Source organism: Salmo salar, chromosome ssa06, assembly GCF_905237065.1.
Source record: "Salmo salar chromosome ssa06, Ssal_v3.1, whole genome shotgun sequence".
Classification (NCBI taxonomy): domain Eukaryota; kingdom Metazoa; phylum Chordata; class Actinopteri; order Salmoniformes; family Salmonidae; genus Salmo; species Salmo salar.
This window is the reverse complement of record NC_059447.1, coordinates 89911627-89934023: the sequence shown is the minus strand read 5'-3', so window position 1 is coordinate 89934023 and position 22397 is coordinate 89911627.

Below are 22397 nucleotides of genomic sequence, written 5' to 3'. Positions count from 1 at the left end.
AGTTCAATACAATGTGTCATTTCAAACGTAATTCTAAACGTTTATCATATTTTATATATTTTTTTAATAGTTTAAAGTGAAAAAGTTTAGATGTATGACTTTATTATTACTTTTTCCAAGGATCAATGTCGCTTGTAGGCTGTTTTGATAGCATACAATTACTCATAAGGGGATTTCATCGATCTGATTGCGTTAATCGCTGTTGTTAGAGGAAAATGGTACAATATCGGCATCAGTAATTAACTTGGTAACGAAGGTGGTCCGATCAACTGCTGCTACTGTCCTTTTGAAATAGACAGTACTCCCTCTAGTGGAACATCAAAGGTATTGTAAATTGAAACATGTCTGACGCAAACCAGACCCAAGCAGTGCCTGCTATACCATCTCTGTCTTATCCTTGTTATCGCTGCTCATAATAGTACTTCACTGGGAAGCATTTCATTCCTTTCTAGATAAGTTAATAAATGATACACCATCATTTGCACCATTGAGGATAAAATGGACTTGTTCCACAACAGCTGAACCAAAGGGAATAAGGTGCAATTTGGAATGCATAACAAAATCCACTTTACTAGAAATTCCAGGGACATTACTCCAGTAGAGAGTTTCCAAATGAGTCCATCTTTCAACCCCAGTTCCGTCAAGATTCTCACACACTCAGGAACCTCAAACCATAATCCCTGATGAAATCCATTCTTTCTGCATGTTTATTTTGTAGGTCCTCTAAGTTGTTGTATTTACAGAGCGGCATTTTTTTTTCTCTCAGCATCGTTTCATCTTTATTCCTAGAATATACTGTATCCACTGGCTGGTTACATTTCTCAGATCCCTTTTACGGTCAAAGGTCAGATTGAACTTTAGTCTAGACCCAATCATTGGGGCAGGAATGGCATTTCACTAGCTATAACGTTTACCAGCGGTATGCATAGTGATGTGAAACATTCAGTAATGTCCAAATAAGCACTGTATGTTTGTTTAGGCATGAGTACAGTTTCCCAGGTATCCTTAAAGTAAATTTTTCCTTCAATAAATTAGCAAAAACAAACCAAAAAATACGTCTTTCCACTTTGTCACTATTGTCTGCTGCTATCCTTCTCTTTCTCTCATCTTTCTTGTGCACAGAGTGTTGGGAAAGGAAAGTTAAGCCACAGTTATCTGGGAAAGGAAAGTTAAACCACAGCTATCTGGAAAGGAAAGTTAAACCACAGCTATCTGGAAAGGAAAGTTAAGCCACAGCTATCTGGAAAGGAAAGTTAAACCACAGCTATCTGGAAAGGAAAGTTAAGCCACAGTTATCTGGGAAAGGAAAGTTAAACCACAGTTATCTGGGAAAGGAAAGTTAAACCACAGTTATCTGGGAAAGGAAAGTTAAACCACAGCTATCTGGGAAAGGAAAGTTAAACCACAGCTATCTGGAAAGGAAAGTTAAACCACAGCTATCTGGAAAGGAAAGTTAAACCACAGTTATCTGGGAAAGGAAAGTTAAACCACAGTTATCTGGGAAAGGAAAGTTAAACCACAGTTATCTGGGAAAGGAAAGTTAAACCACAGCTATCTGGGAAAGGAAAGTTAAACCACAGCTATCTGGAAAGGAAAGTTAAACCACAGCTATCTGGAAAGGAAAGTTAAACCACAGCTATCTGGAAAGGAAAGTTAAGCCACAGTTATCTGGGAAAGGAAAGTTAAACCACAGTTATCTGGGAAAGGAAAGTTAAACCACAGCTATCTGGAAAGGAAAGTTAAACCACAGTTATCTGGGAAAGGAAAGTTAAACCACAGTTATCTGGGAAAGGAAAGTTAAGCCACAGTTATCTGGGAAAGGAAAGTTAAGCCACAGTTATCTGGAAAGGAAAGTTAAGCCACAGTTATCTGGGAAAGGAAAGTTAAACCACAGCTATCTGGAAAGGAAAGTTAAACCACAGCTATCTGGAAAGGAAAGTTAAACCACAGCTATCTGGAAAGGAAAGTTAAGCCACAGTTATCTGGGAAAGGAAAGTTAAACCACAGTTATCTGGGAAAGGAAAGTTAAACCACAGCTATCTGGAAAGGAAAGTTAAGCCACAGCTATCTGGAAAGGAAAGTTAAGCCACAGCTATCTGGAAAGGAAAGTTAAACCACAGCTATCTGGAAAGGAAAGTTAAACCACAGCTATCTGGAAAGGAAAGTTAAGCCACAGTAATCTGGAAAGGAAAGTTAAACCACAGCTATCTGGAAAGGAAAGTTAAACCACAGCTATCTGGAAAGGAAAGTTAAGCCACAGTTATCTGGGAAAGGAAAGTTAAACCACAGTTATCTGGGAAAGGAAAGTTAAACCACAGTTATCTGGGAAAGGAAAGTTAAACCACAGTTATCTGGAAAGGAAAGTTAAACCACAGTTATCTGGGAAAGGAAAGTTAAACCACAGCTATCTGGAAAGGAAAGTTAAACCACAGCTATCTGGAAAGGAAAGTTAAACCACAGTTATCTGGAAAGGAAAGTTAAACCACAGCTATCTGGAAAGGAAAGTTAAACCACAGCTATCTGGGAAAGGAAAGTTAAACCACAGCTATCTGGAAAGGAAAGTTAAACCACAGTTATCTGGAAAGGAAAGTTAAACCACAGTTATCTGGAAAGGAAAGTTAAACCACAGCTATCTGGGAAAGGAAAGTTAAACCACACTGATTTCTCAAGGAGTCTCTTTGTGTTGACATACTGTAGCTCCTTAGCCCGTCTCTGCAGGATCTTGCAATGTTTTTTGTTGTTTGTGGTACTATGCGAGTGATCAGTCGTCTACATTAAATAGTAATTTCCTCCTTGTGTGGTCGTCGTCCATCTAGGTATCCCACCATGTACGTTATGGGAACACTCCCCTGATTCCGTATATATCACTTTCCACATTCATTTCCTTTCTAGTTGCTCCAACCGCTTGATCCCAGCAATGTCTTCTTTCATAAGTTTGGCTCTTTGCTTTGTGCCGGTTGGAATGATCATAACTGAAAATGGCCCCAAAATGGGCTTGGGAATTATTTTGAGAACCTAAAAAAAAATGAGAAGAGGGAATGAGATCTCTTTGTCTTTTCCCTCATGCTGAGATATTTTAGGTTGTTAACTCAGCCCCTGGCATCCCTCAATGATGTTCCCTCCCTTCCTCAATGGGTAATTGCATGCATGCACGCACACAGAAGAGCTTGTGAAGACAGTGACAGCGTCACAGAGGTATGTCCTATCAGAGGTTTGTCCTATCAGAGGTATGTCCTATCAGAGGTTTGTCCTTTCAGAGGTTTGTCCTATCAGAGGTATGTCCTATCAGAGGTTTGTCCTATCAGAGGTTTGTCCTATCAGAGGTTTGTCCTATCAGAGGTCTGTCCTATCAGAGGTCTGTCCTATCAGAGGTTTGTCCTATCAGAGGTATGTCCTATCAGAGGTTTGTCCTATCAGAGGTATGTCCTATCAGAGGTTTATGTCCTATCAGAGGTTTGTCCTATCAGAGGTTTGTCCTATCAGAGGTATGTCCTATCAGAGGTTTGTCCTATCAGAGGTATGTCCTATCAGAGGTTTGTCCTATCAGAGGTTTGTCCTATCAGAGGTTTGTCCTATCAGAGGTTTATGTCCTATCAGAGGTTTATGTCCTATCAGAGGTTTGTCCTATCAGAGGTTTGTCCTATCAGAGGTATGTCCTATCAGAGGTTTGTCCTATCAGAGGGTGTCCTATCAGAGGTTTGTCCTATCAAGAGAAAGAGACCATTTTGGACTTGAGATCACACGATTCAGTACTAACCAACAAGCGATTCAGTACTAACCAACAAGCGATTCAGTACTAACCAACAAGCCAAATTGTTTCAAAATCAGAAGTGTCTCAATCATACTCTTTGAAATGATAAAGATGTTAACTATGTATCCTCTATTGGGCTGGAGAAGCAAAGGCCTCTGGGAAATGGCGAGGAGAACCTCTCTCTCTCTCTCTCTCTCTCTCAGGTGGTAGATCTTTTTAATATGAGGAAATCTCTGAGAAGAAACTTAAAAAATGTACTGATCTTAACTCTGTGCTACTCTTGGTCCAAACCTCTGTAGTCATCTCCCAGCATCTGTACATAATCCCAGGTAGTAATCAATTTCGAATGTTCTCCTTCGAGCCACTAGAGGGTGGTGTAGCCCAACAGACAATAGTCTGATGTGAGAGACACTTCAACTTTGCCCAAAATCTCATCCCAACATAACGTTGTAAAATGTTAGAGTATAGAGTATGGAATATACTCTCTGGCAACAGTTTCATGGAATTAAATGTTTTCACCCAAAAAAAAGACTGGCAGACTTGACATAAAGCTCTGACTGTGAAGCGTTTGTTTGGAGTCTGGCTCTGTGGTCGTCTACTGCTGTCTGGATGAGAGGAGCATCAGCACTCAGACAGCAGCCAGGGTAGACAGACGATAGCAGACAAAAGGTCCATGTGTTAGGCTCATCATCATCATCATCATCATGGTACATAAAAGCCTCTGAATGGTCTAGCAGATATCTAGTCTGTTCTCTCTGAAAGGATTACTGAAGAGGGTTGTAAAGTACATAATGTAATGCAGTTGTAATTTCCTTAATATATTTTGCAGTCATTGTTGAAATACTATATAATACTATAATGCTATGAAGGCTGTGGTGTCTTTGTGTGTACAGTAGAGCAGCGCTCAGTACAGTAGAGTACAGTAGAGCAAAGTACAGTAGAGCTCAGTACAGTAGAGTACAGTAGAGTAGAGCTCAGTACAGTAGAGTACAGTAGAGTAGAGTACAGTAGAGTACAGTAGAGCAAAGTACAGCAGAGTACAGTACAGCAAAGTATAGTAGAGTACAGTAGAGTACAGTAGAGTAGAGTACAGTAGAGTAGAGTACAGTAGAGGTACAGTAGAGTAGAGGTACAGTACAGTACAGTAGAGTACAGTAGAGTAGAGTACAGTAGAGTAGAGTAGAGTACAGTAAAGTACAGTACAGTAGAGTCGAGTACAGTAGAGTTGAGTAGATTAGAGTAGAGGCGAGTACAGTAGAGTAGACTACAGTACAGTGCAGTAGAGTACAGTGCAGTGCAGTAGAGTAGAGTACCTTAGAGTACAGTAGAGCAAAGTACAGTAGAGTACAGTACAGTAGAGCAAAGTACAGTAGAACAAAGTACAGTACAGTAGAGTAGAGTACAGTAGAGTAGAGTACAGTAGAGTAGAGTAGAGTAGAGTAGAGTAGAGTACAGTAGAGTAGAGTAGAGGTGAGTACAGTAGAGTAGACTGCAGTAGAGTGCAGTGCAGTGCAGTAGAGTAGATTAGAGTACAGTGTAGTAGAGTACAGTACAGTGCAGTAGAGTAGAGTACAGCGCAGTGCAGTAGAGTAGAGTACAGCGCAGTGCAGTAGAGTAGAGTACAGTGCAGTAGAGTACAGTACAGTACAGTACAGTATAGTAGACTACAGTACAGTGCAGTAGAGTACAGTGCAGTGCAGTGCAGTAGAGTAGAGTAGAGTACAGTGTAGTACAGTACAGTGCAGTGCAGTAGAGTACAGTGCAGTGCAGTACAGTAAAGTAGACTACAGTACAGTGTAGTAGAGTACAGTGCAGTAGAGTAGACTACAGTACAGTGCAGTAGAGTACAGTGCAGTGCAGTACAGTACAGTGCAGTGCAGTAAAGTACAGTACAATATAGTACAGTGCAGTACAGTGCAGTGCAGTAGAGTAGAGTAGAGTAGAGTAGAGTACAGTGTAGTAGAGTACAGTGCAGTGCAGTGCAGTACAGTAGAGTAGACTACAGTACAGTACAGTGCAGTACAGTACAGTGCAGTAAAGTACAGTACAATATAGTACAGTGCAGTACAGTGCAGTACAGTAAAGTAGACTACAGTACAGTGTAGTAGAGTACAGTGCAGTGCAGTACAGTAAAGTAGACTACAGTGCAGTGCAGTAGAGTAGACTACAGTACAGTACAGTGCAGTACAGTACAGTACAGTGCAGTAAAGTACAGTACAATATAGTACAGTGCTGTACAGTACAGTACAATATAGTACAGTGCAGTACAGTAGAGTACAGTACAGTATAGTACAATATACAGTACAGAGTACAGTACAGTATAGTACAGTGCAGTAGAGTACAGTACAGTACAGTGCAGTGCAGTAAAGTACAGTACAACATAGTACAGTACAGTACAATATAGTACAGTACAGTACAGTGCAGTAGAGTACAGTACAGTACAGTACAGTATAGTACAGTGCAGTACAGTACAGTGCACTACAGTACAGTACAGTACAATATAGTACAGTGCCATACAGTGCAGTACAATATAGTACAGTGCAGTACAGTGCAGTAGAGTACAGTACAGTACAGTATAGTACAATATAGTACAGTACAGTGCATTACAGTACAGTACAATACAGTACAGTACAGTACAATACAGTACAGTGCAGTGCAGTAAAGTAAAGTACAGTTCAGTAGAGTAGTAGTTATTTTGAAGCATGACAGTAGCTAGAGCAGTCATCACATGCCAGGGGTGCTTTTTAACCGGCCAGGAGTACCGGGAAACACACACATGCACACGCACAGGTTTTATGACTGAATGGAAGCTGATAATTATAGTTTTTTAACTCCGCTGGTCTGGGGAAGAAATTACGAGTCCTCCCTGTACGAGACCTAGTACACATGTATCTGACCAAGACAAGACCGAGACACTCGATATGTGGTCTCAAGACTGGCCTCGAGTAATACAACACTGGTCATAATATAACGTTTGAAATGTCTCTGCTTCTTTGAAACTTTTGTGAGTGTAATGTTTACTGTTCATTTCTGATTGTTTGGTTAGAGAGAGAGAGAGAGAGGAAGAGAGCGAGAGAGAGTGAGAGCGAGCGAAAGAGAGAGAGAGAAAGAGAGAGAGAGAGAGAGAGAGAGAGAGAGAGAGAGAGAGAGAGAGAGAGAAAGAGAGAGGAAGAGAGAGGAAGAGAGCGAGACAGAGAGCGAAAGAGAGAGGGAGAGAGAGAGAGAGAGAGAGAGAGAGAGAGAGAGAGAGAGAGAAGAGAGAGAGAGACAGAGAGAGAGAGAAAGAGAGAGGAAGAGAGAGGAAGAGAGCGAGACAGAGAGCGAAAGAGAGAGGGAGAGAGAGAGAGAGAGAGAGAGAGAGAGAGAGAGAGAGAAAGAGAAAGAGAAAGAGAAAGAGAAAGAGAGAGAGACAGAGAGAGAGAGAGAGAGAGAGAGAGAGAGTGAGAGAGAGAGAGAGAGAGAGAAAGAGAAAGAGAAAGAGAGAGAGAGAGAAAGAAAGAAAGAAAGAGAAAGAAAGAGTGAGCGAGCAAGAGGGAGAGAAAGAAAGAGAGAAAGAGAAAGAGAGAGAGAGAGAGAGAGAGAGAGAGAGAGAGAGAGAGAGAGAAGAGAGAGAGAGAGAGAGAGAGAGAGAAAGAGAGAGGGAGAGAGAGAGAGAGAGAGAGAAAGAGAAAGAGAAAGAGAAAGAGAAAGAGAGAGAGAAAGAGAGAGAGAGAGAGGTGGAATGAGGAAGAGTGGTTGATAAAATACCTTGTTTTTGTCCATCACTTTCCAAAAGAAAAAGCTCTGCATTGACTGCCAAATAACTGAGACATCAACACAAAAACTCATGGGTAAAACATGACATCATGGCTAGGCTGTTGGTCATGACAACATGCTGATGTGGTAAACAGGTGAACTACCTCACTACCTACGATGAGAGACAATCTCCTTTTCCATCAATCACCATCCCAGACCAACCCAGCCAATCAAGTCCGAAAAAAAATAAACATGCCTATTTTCCATTGTATTTTTTTAATTGATTGATATTTGAACAACGACGTTTAGCCAATGACAGCCGTAATCGGAGTGTGAATTTATGCATCAACATGGCTGTATAGTAGAATAGCATCTATCTGATTTATATTTAATAAATACGGCCCGAGGGGGTGTGAGAAAGTGCCTTCGGAAAGTATTCAGATCCCTTGACGTTTTCCACATTTTTTTTACGTTACAGCCTTATTCAAAAAATGGATGAAATAAAATAAAATAAAATTGTATTTGTCACATGCGCCGAATACTACAGGTGTAGACCTTACAGTGAAATGCTTACTTACAAGCCCTTAACCAACAATACAGTTTTACCCACAATCTACACACGATACCCCAAAATGACAAAGTGAAAACTGTTTTTTAGAAATGTTTGCAAATTTATAAAACAACAAAAACAGAAACACCTTATTTACATAAGTATTTAGACCCTTTGCTTAAAGACTGTAAATTGAGCTCAGGTGCATCCTGTTTCCATTGATCATCCTTAAGATGTTTCTACAACTTGATTGGAGTCCACATGTGGTAAATTAAATTGATTGGACAGGATTTGGACAGGCACAGACCTGTCTATGTAAGGTTCCACAGTTGACAGTGCATGTCAGAGTAAAAGCCATGAGGTCGAAGGAATTGTCTGTAGAGCTCCGAGACAGGATTGTGTCGATGCACAGATCTGGGGAAGGGTACCTTAAAATGTCTACAGCATTGACGGTCCCCAAGAACACAGTGCCCTCTGTCATTTTTAAATGGAAGACATTTGGAACCACCAAGACTCCTCCAAGAGCTGTCCACCCGGCCAAACTGAGCAATCTGGGGAGAAGGGCCTTGGTCAGGGAGGTGACCAAGAACCCGATGGTCACTCTGACGGAGCTCCAGAGTTCCTCTGTGGAGATGAGAGAACCTTCCAGAAGGACAACCATCTCTACAGCACTCTACCAATCAGGCCTTTATGGTAGAGTGGCCAGACAGAAACCACTCCTCAGTAAAAGGCACATGACAGGTTGGAGTTTGCCAAAAGGCACCTAAAGACTCAGACTATGAGAAACAAGATTCCATGGTCTGATGAAACCAAGATTGAACTCTTTCCTACGGTGAAGCATGGTGGTGGCAGCATTATGCTGTGGGGATGTTTTTCAGCAGTAGGGACTGGGAGACTAGTCAGGATCGAGACAAAGATAAACAGAGCAATGTACAGAGAGATCCTTGATGAAAACCTGCTTCAGAGCGCTCAATGACCCTAAGGACACAGCCAAGACAACGCAGGAGTGGCTTATGCAGGAGTGGCTTCGGGTCTCTGAATATCCAGCCAGAGCTCAGACTTGAACCCGATCAAACATCTTTGTATAGATTTGAAAATAGCTGTGAAGCGACGCCCCCCCATCCAACCTGACAGGGCTTGAGAGGATCTGCAGAGCAGAATGGGAGAAACTCCCCAAATACAGGCGTGCCAGGCTTGTTGTGCCATACCCAAGAAGACTCGAGGCTGTAATCGCTGTCAAAGGTTCTTCAACACAGTACTGAGTAAAGGTTCTGAATACTTATGTAAATGTGATATTTAAGTTTTTAAAGTAGCAAACATTTCTAAAAAACAATTTTTGCTTTGTCATTATGGGGTGTTGTGTGTAGATTGATGAGGAAAATAAACAATTTAATTTATTTTAGAATAAGGTTGTAACATCACCTGTGGTGGTTAATTTCAGTATTACCAAACGAAGAGAAACAAACTTCACACACCAGTCAGAGTTATACTTAAACTACATCTTTAATAATAAGAGCTTTGCAAAAGCATTGACTTTCAACGAGTCACCATTTCTAATGAACCGTTGATAGTGACAACACAAAAGTACAAAGATCTTTTATAGCCAAGATACACCCCTCTCAACGTACATGACGAACCACAGATACATAGAATGGGTCACAAGGTTAAGATGTGCATGAAAGATATCTATAAAACATAGCAGACAGCAACTGCTGTGTCAACAGTTTTCATTGTATAGAACAGTGTCTGGTCCTCCTACCCCAAACTGGATCCGTCTCTTCCTGGTACGGTACAGAACAGACCAGTGTCTGGTCCTCCTACTCCAAACTGGAACCGTCTCTCCCTGGTACGGTATAGAACAGAATCATTAGCTCATGTCCTCTGGAATGCTCTTTTAGGCTTTATTACCCAAAGACATTGTAAATCTCCACTGTCAGTGCTATCTTATAGAGGCCCATCAGTAGAACACACACACACACACAATAGTTTAACAGAATACTCAATTCTGTCGAATATTACAACCATTATAATACAATACAAGCATTATAACATAATCTTGCAATTTTCCACGACAAACCTTATGTGGAAAAAGTCAAGGGGTCTAAATACTTTCCAAAAGCACTGTATATGGCCAATATACAATGGCTAAGGGCTGTTCTTAAGGACGACGCAACGCGGAGTGCCTGGATACAGCCCTTAGCCGTGGTATATTGGCCATATATCACAACCCCCCAAGGTGCCTTATTGCTATTATAAACTGGTTAGCAACGTAATTAGAGCATAAAAAAATTAATGTTTTGTCATACCTGTGGTATACACTGATATACAAAGGCTGGTACACCACGGCTTTCAGCCAATCATCATTCAGGGCTCGAACCACCCAGTTTATAATCATGTATATATTCAATGACTTTCTGTCCTCTGGTCCATAAAGTGCCTGGTTCAGCAGATCAGATCCTACCCCCACCCGGACCACGATGCAGATTGGACAGATTGGACAGCCTTCACCCCATGACTCCCGACGGCCGACAGACACAAGATGGCGGTTTATAACACCCAGTCCTAAGCGAGGTCGGCCAGAATCAACAGATAAATATCAAATCAAATCAAATGTATTTATATAGCCCTTCTTACATCAGCTGATATCTCAAAGTGCTGTACAGAAACCCAGCCTAAAACCCCAAACAGCAAGCAATGCAGGTGTAGAAGCACGATGGCTAGGAAAAACTCCCTAGAAAGGCCAAAACCTAGGAAGAAACCTAGAGATTTACCAGGCTATGAGGGGTGGCTAGTCCTCTTCTGGCTGTGCCGGGTGGAGATTATAACAGCACATGGCCAAGATGTTCAAATGTTCATAAATGTCCAGCATGGTCAAATAATAATACTCATAGTAGTTGTCGAGGTTGCAACAAGTCAGCAACTCAAGAGTAAATGTCAGTTGGCTTTTTCATAGCCGATCTTGGAGAGTATCTCTACCGCTCCTGCTGTCTCTAGAGAGTTGAAAACAGCAGGTCTGGGACAGGTAGCACGTCCGGTGAACAGGTCAGGGTTCCAGCAGGTCTGGGACAGCAGGTCTGGGACAGGTAGCATGTCCGGTGAACAGGTCAGGGTTCCATAGCCGCAGGCAGAACAGTTGAAACTGGAGCAGCAGTACGGCCAGGTGGACTGGGGACAGCAAGGAGTCATCATGCCAGGTAGTCCTGAGGCATGGTCCTAGGGCTCAGGTCCTCTGAGAGAAAGAAAGAAAGAGAAAGAGAAAGAGAGAATTAGAGAGAGCATATTTAAATTTACACAGGACACCGGATAAGACAAGAGAAAATAGCTAAGAACGAGGAGAGAAAGGGGTTGTGGGGGAAACATGTATGTACTGTGCAATCATTGTTGAAATACTACATAATATACTGCTCAAAAAAATAAAGGGAACACTAAAATAACACATCCTAGATCTGAATGAATGAAATAATCTTATTAAATACTTTTTTCTTTACATAGTTGAATGGGCTGACAACAAAATCACACAAAAATAATCAATGGAAATCCAATTTATCAACCCATGGAGGTCTGGATTTGGAGTCACACTCAAAATTAAAGTGGAAAACCACACTACAGGCTTATCCAACTTTGATGTAATGTCCTTAAAACAAGTCAAAATGAGGCTCAGTAGTGTGTGTGGCCTCCACATGCCTGTATAACCTCCCTACAACGCCCTGGGCATGCTCTTGATGAGGTGGCGGATGGTCTCCTGAGGGATCTCCTCCCAGACCTGGACTAAAGCATCCGCCAACTCCTGGACAGTCTGTGGTGCAACGTGGCATGGTGGATGGAGCGAGACATGATGTCCCAGATGTGCTCAATTGGATTCAGGTCTGGGGAACGGGCGGGCCAGTCCATAGCATCAATGCCTTCCTCTTGCAGGAACTGCTGACACACTCCAGCCACATGAGGTCTAGCATTGTCTTGCATTAGGAGGAACCCAGGGCCAACCGCACCAGCATATGGTCTCACAAGGGGTCTGAGGATCTCATCTCGGTACCTAAAGGCAGTCAGGCTACCTCTGGCGAGCACATGGAGGGCTGTGCGGCCCCCCAAAGAAATGCCACCCCACACCATGACTGACCCACCGCCAAACCGGTCATGCTGGAGGATGTTGCAGGCAGCAGAACGTTCTCCATGGCGTCTCCAGACTCTGTCACGTCTGTCACATGCTCAGTGTGAACCTGCTTTCATCTGTGAAGAGCACAGGGCGCCAGTGGCGAATTTGCCAATCTTGGTGTTCTCTGGCAAATGCCAAACGTCCTGCACGGTGTTGGGCTGTAAGCACAACCCCCACCTGTGGACGTTGGTCCCTCATACCACCCTCATGGAGTCTGTTTCTGACCGTTTGAGCAGACACATGCACATTTGTGGCCTGCTGGAGGTCATTTTGCAGGGCTCTGGCAGTGCTCCTCCTGCTCCTCCTTGCACAAAGGCGGAGGTAGCGGTCCCGCTGCTGGGTTGTTGCCCTCCTACGGCCTCCTTCACGTCTCCTGATGTACTGGCCTGTCTCCTGGTAGCGCCTCCATGCTCTGGACACTGCGCTGACAGACACAGCAAACCTTCTTGCCACAGCTCGCATTGATTTGCCATCCTGGATGAGCTGCACTACCTGAGCCACTTGTGTGGGTTGTAGACTCCGTCTCATGCTACCACTAGAGTGAACGCACCGCCAGCATTCAAAAGTGACCAAAACATCAGCCAGGAAGCATAGGAACTGAGAAGTGGTCTGTGGTCCCCACCTGCAGAACCACTCCTTTATTGGGGGTGTCTTGCTAATTGCCTATAATTTCCACCTGTTTTCTATTCCATTTGCACAACAGCATGTGAAATTTATTGTCAATCAGTGTTGCTTCCTAAGTGGACAGTTTGATTTCACAGAAGTGTGATTGACTTGGAGTTACATTGTGTTGTTTAAGTGTTCCCTTTATTTTTTTATGCAGTGTACTATACTGCTATGATGGCTAAGACTTATTTGTGTGTAGAGCACAGCAGAGTACAGTAAAGTACAGTACAGTAGAGTAGAGTAAAGAACAGTACAGTAGAGTAGACTAGAGTAGAGTAGAGTAGACTAGACTAGACTACAATACACTACACTACAGTACAGTACAGTACAGCAGAGTAGAGTACAGTGGAGTACAGTCGAGTAGACAACAGTACAGTAGAGTACAGTAGAGTAGAGTATAGTAGAATACAGTAGAGTAGAGTACAGTAGAGTAGAGTATAGTAGAATACAGTACAGTAGATTACAGTAGAGTATAGTAGAATACAGTACAGTAGATTACAGAAGAGTATAGTAGAATACAGTAGGGTAGAGAACACTAGAGTACAGTACAGTAGAATACAGTAGAGTGCAGTAGAATACAGTACAGTAGAATACAGTATAGTAGAATACAGTAGGGTAGAGTACAGTAGAATACAGTACAGTAGAATACAGTAGAGTAGAATACAGTAGAGTACAGTAGAGTAGAGTACAGTAGAGTACAGTACAGTAGAATACAGTAGAGTACGTAGAGTACAGTACAGTAGAGTACAGTACAGTAGAATACAGTAGGGTACAGTAGAGTAGAATACAGTAGGGTACAGTAGAGTAGAATACAGTAGAGTACAGTAGAGTAGAATACAGTAGAGTAGAATACAGTAGGGTACAGTAGAGTAGAGTACAGTAGAGTACAGTAGAGTAGAATACAGTAGAGTACAGTAGAGTAGAGTACAGTAGAGTACAGTAGAGTACAGAACAGTAGAATACAGTAGAATACAGTAGAGTAGAATACAGTAGGGTACAGTAGAGTAGAGTACAGTAGAGTACAGTAGAGTAGAATACAGTAGAGTACAGTAGAGTAGAGTACAGTAGAGTACAGTAGAGTACAGAACAGTAGAATACAGTAGAATACAGTAGAGTAGAATACAGTAGAGTACAGTAGAGTAGAATACAGTAGAGTACAGTAGAGTAGAGTACAGTAGAGTACAGTAGAGTACAGAACAGTAGAATACAGTAGAGTACAGTAGAGTAGAATACAGTAGAGTACAGTAGAGTAGAATACAGTAGAGTACAGTAGAGTACAGTAGAGTAGAATAAATGGGTTGTGGGGGCAAACCTATGTGAACTATTTTCTATGTTGATGTCTCATCTGTCTATTTCTCTTTTAGGTGAAATGGAGTCATCAGTCTGTCCATAACACATTGAATAAATGTGTTTATATCTTGAATCCATTCATAACATCTTTATTATTCCAGGAGCCTCTTTGTCAAAAGCCTCTCTCAGTCATCGTCTAAGTCTGTTTATTAATAATTTACTTCATATGTACAGGTCTTTACTACGAGATGACTAACGTGCACGGGTAATGCTCTCTGAATGAGACGGGTTGTCATAAAGCACAGGCCAGTCAGTCAGACTGACTCATTTACAGAGTTGATGCATTCACCATGCACGACAGTCATCTAGAGTTGGCATGTGTGTGTGTGTGTATGTGTGTGTATGCGTGTGTGCGTGCGTGCGTGCGTGTGTGCGTGCGTGCGTGTATGCGTGCGTGTGTGTGCGTATGTGTGCGTGTGTGCGTGTGTGTGCGTGTGTGCGAGCGCGCGTGTGCATGCATGTGTGTGTGTGTGTGTGTAGTGTGTGTGTGTGTGTGTGTGTGTGTGTGTGTGTGTGTGTGTGTGTGTATGTATGTGTGTGTGTGTGTGTGTGTGTGTGTGTGTGTGTGTGTGTGTGTATGTGTGTGTGTGTGTACTACAGTATGAGCAGCAGAGTGATTAGTATGACTGGGTGTCTACTCAGCTGAAAGGAAAAACCAGGGGGCTCCAAAGGGCTTTCTTCTCAAAGGTTTTTTTTATCCCAGTGAGGTTTGCAGTAGAATAGATTGAAAACATTGTCACAGGCAACTGTCTGGAGCCTATATTTCCTGTGTGTGTGTGTGTGTGTGTGTGTGTGTGTGTGTGTGTGTGTGTGTGTGTGTGTGTGTGTGTGTGTGTGTGTGTGTGTGTGTGTGTGTGTGTCGGTGTGTGTTTGCCAGGCCAAATATATAAACTCCTTTCTTGAAATATAATATCTTAACAGTCTTTATATCTATTATAGACAGGTTAGTATAGTGGAGAACCTATAGACCTATAGACAGGTTAGTATAGTGGAGAACCTATTGACCTATAGACAGGTTAGCATAGTGGAGAACCTATTGGCCTATAGACAGGTTAGTATAGTGGAGAACCTATTGACCTATAGACAGGTTAGTATAGTGGAGAACCTATTGACCTATAGACAGGTTAGCATAGTGGAGAACCTATTGACCTATAGACAGGTTAGTATAGTGGAGAACCTATTGACCTATAGACAGGTTAGTATAGTGGAGAACCTCCTAATTAACTAGGAGAACCTATTGTCCTATAGACAGGTTAGTATAGTGGAGAACCTATTGACCTATAGACAGGTTAGTATAGTGGAGAACCTATTGGCCTATAGACAGGTTAGTATAGTGGAGAACCTATTGACCTATTGACAGGTTAGTATAGTGGAGAACCTATTGACCTATAGACAGGTTAGTATAGTGGAGAACCTATAGACCTATAGACAGGTTAGTATAGTGGAGAACCTATTGTCCTATAGACAGGTTAGTATAGTGGAGAACCTATTGACCTATAGACAGGTTAGTATAGTGGAGAACCTATTGACAGGTTAGTGTAGTGGAGAACCTATTGACCTATAGACAGGTTAGTATAGTGGAGAACCTATTGACCTATAGACAGGTTAGTATAGTGGAGAACCTATTGTCCTATAGACAGGTTAGTATAGTGGAGAACCTATTGTCCTATAGACAGGTTAGTATAGTGGAGAACCTATTGACCTATAGACAGGTTAGTATAGTGGAGAACCTATTGACCTATAGACAGGTTAGTATAGTGGAGAACCTATTGACCTATAGACAGTGTCGTGTCTTTGGGGTACCATTAAACTGAGGATATGTTTATCAATTAGCTCCCTGTAATTATTATCACGCGATTAAACTGATTAATCGTTTAATTGTAATTAACTAGGAGATCGGGGCACCAAGGAGAATATTCAGATTACAAAGCTATAATTTTCCTAATATAACTTTCCTGTACTATAATATTCTATTCTATTATAGTATAGGCCGATTATCTTCTGGTTTAAATTGTGTATTTTACCTCTAGTCCAGTCTCATTCCAAACGTCGTAAATTGTTGTATCTGCACGAACCCAGTCTTTACTAAAATCATCCATACATCAATTGTCTTAAAATCATTTATTTACTACACTAAGTAATTAACAGAAAACATACAAACAGTCATTATCGTCACAAAGGATTGGTAGAGGAATGTGCCCTTGTGGGCTAAACAGGCAGGTCGGCCTGTTGAACAATGGGTCATAAACGGTCAGCTGAGAAGTTACACAGAGTTCATTAATATTAACAATTGACAATTGAAGGCTCACTCATTCGGGAACAATTGCAATCAATATATATTTACGCTCAGTGTGTTGTCGTTCTTTGTTGGAGAGTTCGGTTCTGTTGGAGAGTCTCTCTCTCGGTTAGAATGGATCTTTCAAAGCGACATTCATTAATGTCGTCATAGACTGGATGTTTCGTTGGTCTTCGCGTTCGATGATATAATTTACTTAGCTGCAGACTAATAATTAATATCAAAGACTTGTTCTTATTCTGTCGGTATCAATAGTCTAAAAGTTAACCACGTGGTATGGTTCACTTTCAGTAGAGGAATTGGAAGGTAAACCCTATTAGCCATGAGTGGAGGCCTGGTCTGGTGAAATGTAAATCAGGGGGTGTTTTATAGTGCACCTAGAACAGGCTTGTCAAATGACGCCTGGTCCTGTATGGGTCCCTGGGGGCGTGCCTATGACTGAGTTAGATTTGGTTACAGAAATACAATTCTATCACATTACATCAGTAAATAGCATCTCAATGTCTTACAAAAGCTTTATCCTTATTAATACATTCTATACAAGCATTATGATGCTATTATATAAACAGTTTTATGGTAATATGGCTATATTGTCTCTTCTGAGTATCACAAAATTGTACCAAGCGGATCAGTTCGTAGCTGGATTCTTCACCAATCTTCCATACCTTCTCCAGAACACAAAATGTCGCTTGGCTCTCCAATTCTATGAGTTGGAAGAATTTCCTGTGTCTCTCTATGGGCCATGTGGCCAGAGACTCTCCTGCAATTTTAGAGTTTTTACGACCCTTTACACACAGGGTGGATTGGGGGGGGTGGTAGCAAAAGGGAGGGGTCAACTGTCCTCCCTGTACCAAAAGAGGCCAACGTCATGACAACAGGTTAGTATAGTGGAGAACCTATTGACCTATAGACAGGTTAGTATAGTGGAGAACCTATTGACCTATAGACAGGTTAGTATAGTGGAGAACCTATTGACCTATAGACAGGTTAGTATAGTGGAGAACCTATTGACCTATAGACAGGTTAGTATAGTGGAGAACCTATTGACCTATAGACAGGTTAGTATAGTGGCGAACCTATTGACCTATAGACAGGTTAGTATAGTGGAGAACCTATTGACCTATAGACAGGTTAGTATAGTGGAGAACCTATTGACAGGTTAGTATAGTGGAGAACCTATTGTCCTATAGACAGGATGGTGATGCTGAAAGGACAGCAACCGTAATACCAGACCACTCATGTAGGAGAGAGTACTTTTTATAAAACACAAAGGGCCAGTGGTGTAGTGGAGGCTATACGCAGGTATAAACTCTATACCCACTCTTCTTTCAGTGGGCATTGCTTATACTCACTTCTTAATCCCTACTGATGCATATCAAAGTAGTGTAGTGGAGGTATAGGATTTATCAATTATGTAGTAGTCTACACAAATCGCAAAGCCGCTGCAAACTAGCCGACAACAAAAGCTAGCTAGCTAGACCTTGGGGAAACTACTGATCGCTATCGTGCAGTGACCTGTTGGCCTTCAAGAAGGAAGACATTTTACAGTTGAAAGGCAGATGCACATAGCCTGTCTTCTCTTGAGAGCCAGGTCTGTCTACGACGGCCTCTCCCAATAGAAACGCTTTGCTCTCTGAGTCTGTACGTAGCCTAAGCTTTCCTTAATTTTGGGTCAGTCACAGCTTTCCAATGCGTCAAGTAACTATCTTTTTGTTTTCACATGATTTGGTTGGCTCTAATTGTGTTGCTGTCCTGGGGCTCTGTGGGGTGTGTTTGTGTTTGTGAACAGAGCCCCAGGACCAGCTTGCTTAGGGGACTCTTCTCCAGGTTCATCTCTCTGTAGGTGATGGCTTTGTTATGGAAGGTTTGGGAATCGCTTCCTTTTAGGTGGTTGTAGAATTCAACGGCTCTTTTCGGGATATTGATAATTAGCGGGTATCGGCCTGATTTTTACGTTGTACACAGAGGATGTTTTTGCAGAATTCTGTATGCAGAGTCTCAATTTGGTGTTTGTCACAAGCATGAAGGGAAATGGATTCTATAACTGATAAAAACAATTTTGGGGCCAGATACTAATTGGTATGTCGAATTTTATGTCCCTTTTGATGGCGTAGAAAGCCTTCCTTGCCTTGTATTGGATCGTTCACAGCTTTGGGGAAATTAGGGGTACCAATGTTTAGGCCTAGGTAGGCATAGTTTTGTGCGTGCTTTAGGGCAACAGTGCAACAAATACATATTCTAGATGGAATATGGATTTGTGGTCCTGGAAATTGGACCGCCATTATTTGTGTCTTACTGAGATTCACTGTCAGTGTCCAGGCCTGACAGAATCTGTGCAGAAGATCTAGGTGCTGCTCTAGGTCCTCCTTAGTTGGGGAAAGAAGCACCAGATCATCAGTAAACAGTAAACATTTTACTTCAGATTCTAGTAGAGTGAGGCCGGGTGCTGCAGACTGTTCTAGTGCCCTCGATAATTTGTTGATATTACATTTAAGTCATTTAGCAGATGCTCTTATCCAGAGTGACTTAAAGTAGTGAATGCATACATTTCATTAATGTATTTTTTTTTTTGTACTGGTCCCCAGTGGGAATCGAACCCACAACCCTAGCGTTGCAAACACCATGCCCTACCAACTGAGCCACACGGGACCGTGATATATACAGTACCAGTCAAAAGTTTGGACACACCTACTCATTCAAGGGTTTTTCTTTATTTTTTTTACTATTTTCTACATTGTAGAACAATAGTGAAGACATCAACACTATGAAATAACACATATGGAATCATGTAGTAACCAAAAAAGTGTTAAACAAATACTTTATATTTGAGATTCTTCAAAGTAGCCATCCTTTGCCTTGATGACAACTTTGCACACTCTTGGCATTCTCTCAACCAGCTTCACCAGGAATGCTTTTCCAACAGCCTTGAAAGAGTTCCCACATATGCTGAGCACATGTTGGCTGCTTGTATGCTGAAGAGCGTGGGGCTCAATTTGATTTGGTTTGTTTGTTTGTCAATTAGCGCGTGCATTATGAATACGTGATCTGTCGTATGGTAATTTGGTAAAAAGCCAATTTGACATTTGCTCCGGACATTGTTTTCACTGAGGAAATGTTGGAGTAACTGTTAATGATAATGCAGAGGTTTATCCAGAGGTCAATGTTGATGCATATCCCATGTAGTTATTGGGGTCAAATTTGCCTCCAGTTTTGTAGATTGGGGTTATCAGTCCTTGGTTCCGAATATTGGGGCAGATGCCATAGCTGAGGATAATATTAAAAAGTTTAAGTATAGCCAATTTAATTTGTGGTCTGTATATTTTATAATTTCATTTAGGATACCATCAATACCACAGGCCTTTTTGGGTTGGTTTGTATTTTGTCCTGTTCTTCATTCAACAAAAATAAATGGAACAGGTAATGTATTGGTCCCATGTTTCATGAGCTGAAATAAAAGATCCCAGAAATGTTCCATATGCACAAAAGCTTATTTCTCTCAAATGTTGTGCACAATTTTGTTTACATCCCTGTTAGTGAACATTTCTCCTTTGCCAAAATAATCCATCCACCTGACATGTGTGGCATATCAAGAAGCTGATTAAACAGCATGATCATTACACAGGTGCACCTTGTCTTGGGTACAATAAATAGGTCGAGACACACATTTGAGGTCACAGAGAGTGACAGATGGACAGACAGTGACATTCAATAGTGCCTTGCACACTCTTGCCTGCATATGGCTGGGTTTGCTTGCAAACCATTACAGACTACAAGGGGAAGCACAGCCGAGAGCTGCCCAGTGAAACAAGCCTACCAAATGAGCTAAACTACTTCTATGCTCGCTTCGAGGCAAATAACACAGAAACATGCATGAGAGCACCAGCTGTTCCGGAAAACTGTGTGATCACGCTCTCCGCAGCCGATGTGAGTAAGACCTTTAAACAGGACGTCTACTCTGTACTCTGAGCATGCGCTGACCAACTGGCAAGTGTCTTCACTGACATTTTCAACCTCTCCCTGTCCGAGTCTGTAATACTAAAATGTTTTAAGCAGACCACCATAGTCCATGTGCCTAAAAACACAAAGGTAACCTGCCTAAATGACTACCAACCTGTAGCACTCACGTCTGTAGCCATGAAGTGCTTTGAAAGGCTGGTCATGGCTCACATCAACACCATCATCCCAGAAACCCTAGACCCACTCATATTTGCATACCGCCCCAACAGATCCACAGATGATGCAATTTCCATTGCACTCCACACTGCCCTTTCCCACCTGGACAAAAGGAACACCTATGTGAGAATGCTACTCATTGACTACAGCTCAGCATTCAACACCATAGCGCCCTCAAAGCTCATTAATAAGCTAAGTACCCTAGGACTAAACTCCTTCCTCTGCAACTGGATCTTGGACTTCCTGGCCACCCCCAGGTGGTAAGGGTAGGAAACAACACATCAGTCATGCTGATCCTCAACACTGGAGACCCTCAGGGGTGCGTACTCAGTCCTCTCCTGTATTCCCTGTTCACTCATGACTGCACGGCCAGGCACGACTCCAACACCATCATTAAATTTGCCGATGACACAACAGTGGTAGGCTTGATCACCGACAAACACGAGACAGCCTATAAGGAGGAGGTCAGAGACCTGGCCCTATGTTGCCAGGACAACAACTTCTCCCTCAAAGTGATCAAGACAAAGGAGATGATTGTGGACTACAGAAAAAAGAGGACCGAGCACGCTCCCATTCTCATCGATGGGGCTGCAGTGGAGCAGGTTGAGAGTTTCAAGTTTCTTGGTGTCCACATCACCAACAAACTAACATGGTCCAAGCACACCAAGACAGTCGGGAAGAGGGCACGACAAAACCTATTCCCCCTCAGAAAACTGAAAAGACTTGGCATGGGTCCTCAGATCCTCAAAAGTTTCTACAGCTGCACCATCGAGAGCATCCTGACGGGTTGCATCACTGCCTGGTATGGCAACTGCTCGGCCTCCAACCGCAAGGCGCTACAGAGGGTAGTGCGTACGGCCCATCACTTCACTGGGGCCAAGCTTCCTGCCATCCAGGACCTCTATACCAGGCGGTGTCAGAGGAAGGCCCTATAAATTGTCAAAGACTCCAGCCACCCTAGTCATAGACTGTTCTCTCTGCTACCGCACGGCAAGTGGTACCAGAGCGCCAAGTCTACGTTGGTCCAAGAGGCTTCTAAACAGCATCTACCCCTAAGCCATAATACTCCTGAACATCTAGTCAAATGGCTACCCAGACTATTTAGCCGTGCCCCCCCCCCCCCCCACCCCCACACACACACACCGCCCCACCCCCTCTTTACACCATTGTCATCTATGCATAGTCACTTTAATAACACTACCTACATGTACATACTACCTCAACTAACTGGTGCCCCCGCACATTGACTCTGTATAGGTACCCCCCTGTATATAGTCTCTCTATTGTTATTTCACTGCTGCTCTTTAATTACTTGTTACTTTTATCTCTTATTCTTATCTGTATTTTTTGAAACTGCATTGTTGGGGCTCGTAAGTAAGCGTCTGTTGTGTTCGGCTCATGTGACTAATAAAATTTGATTTGATTTGATATAGTGTGCAATCATTAATCCAAAAGTAATTCAACATTAATCCATCCAAATTTAGGTCTGTTTATCCCCGTTTTGTTCCATTTGCTTCCATTTAAGAAAAGTTTTTCAACAGAATCGGCAGAATGAATACACCATTGATCACGCATAAACACAGTTTACTTTCATAGCAGCCACGTTGTATTCCTTCTCACATCTATGCGTTCTCCTCCTGTCACCTCTTCCCTTCACTTGTGGACTTTAATGCACAACACATCAGTTGTATGTGACCATGCGAAAAAAACCTTACCTTGAATT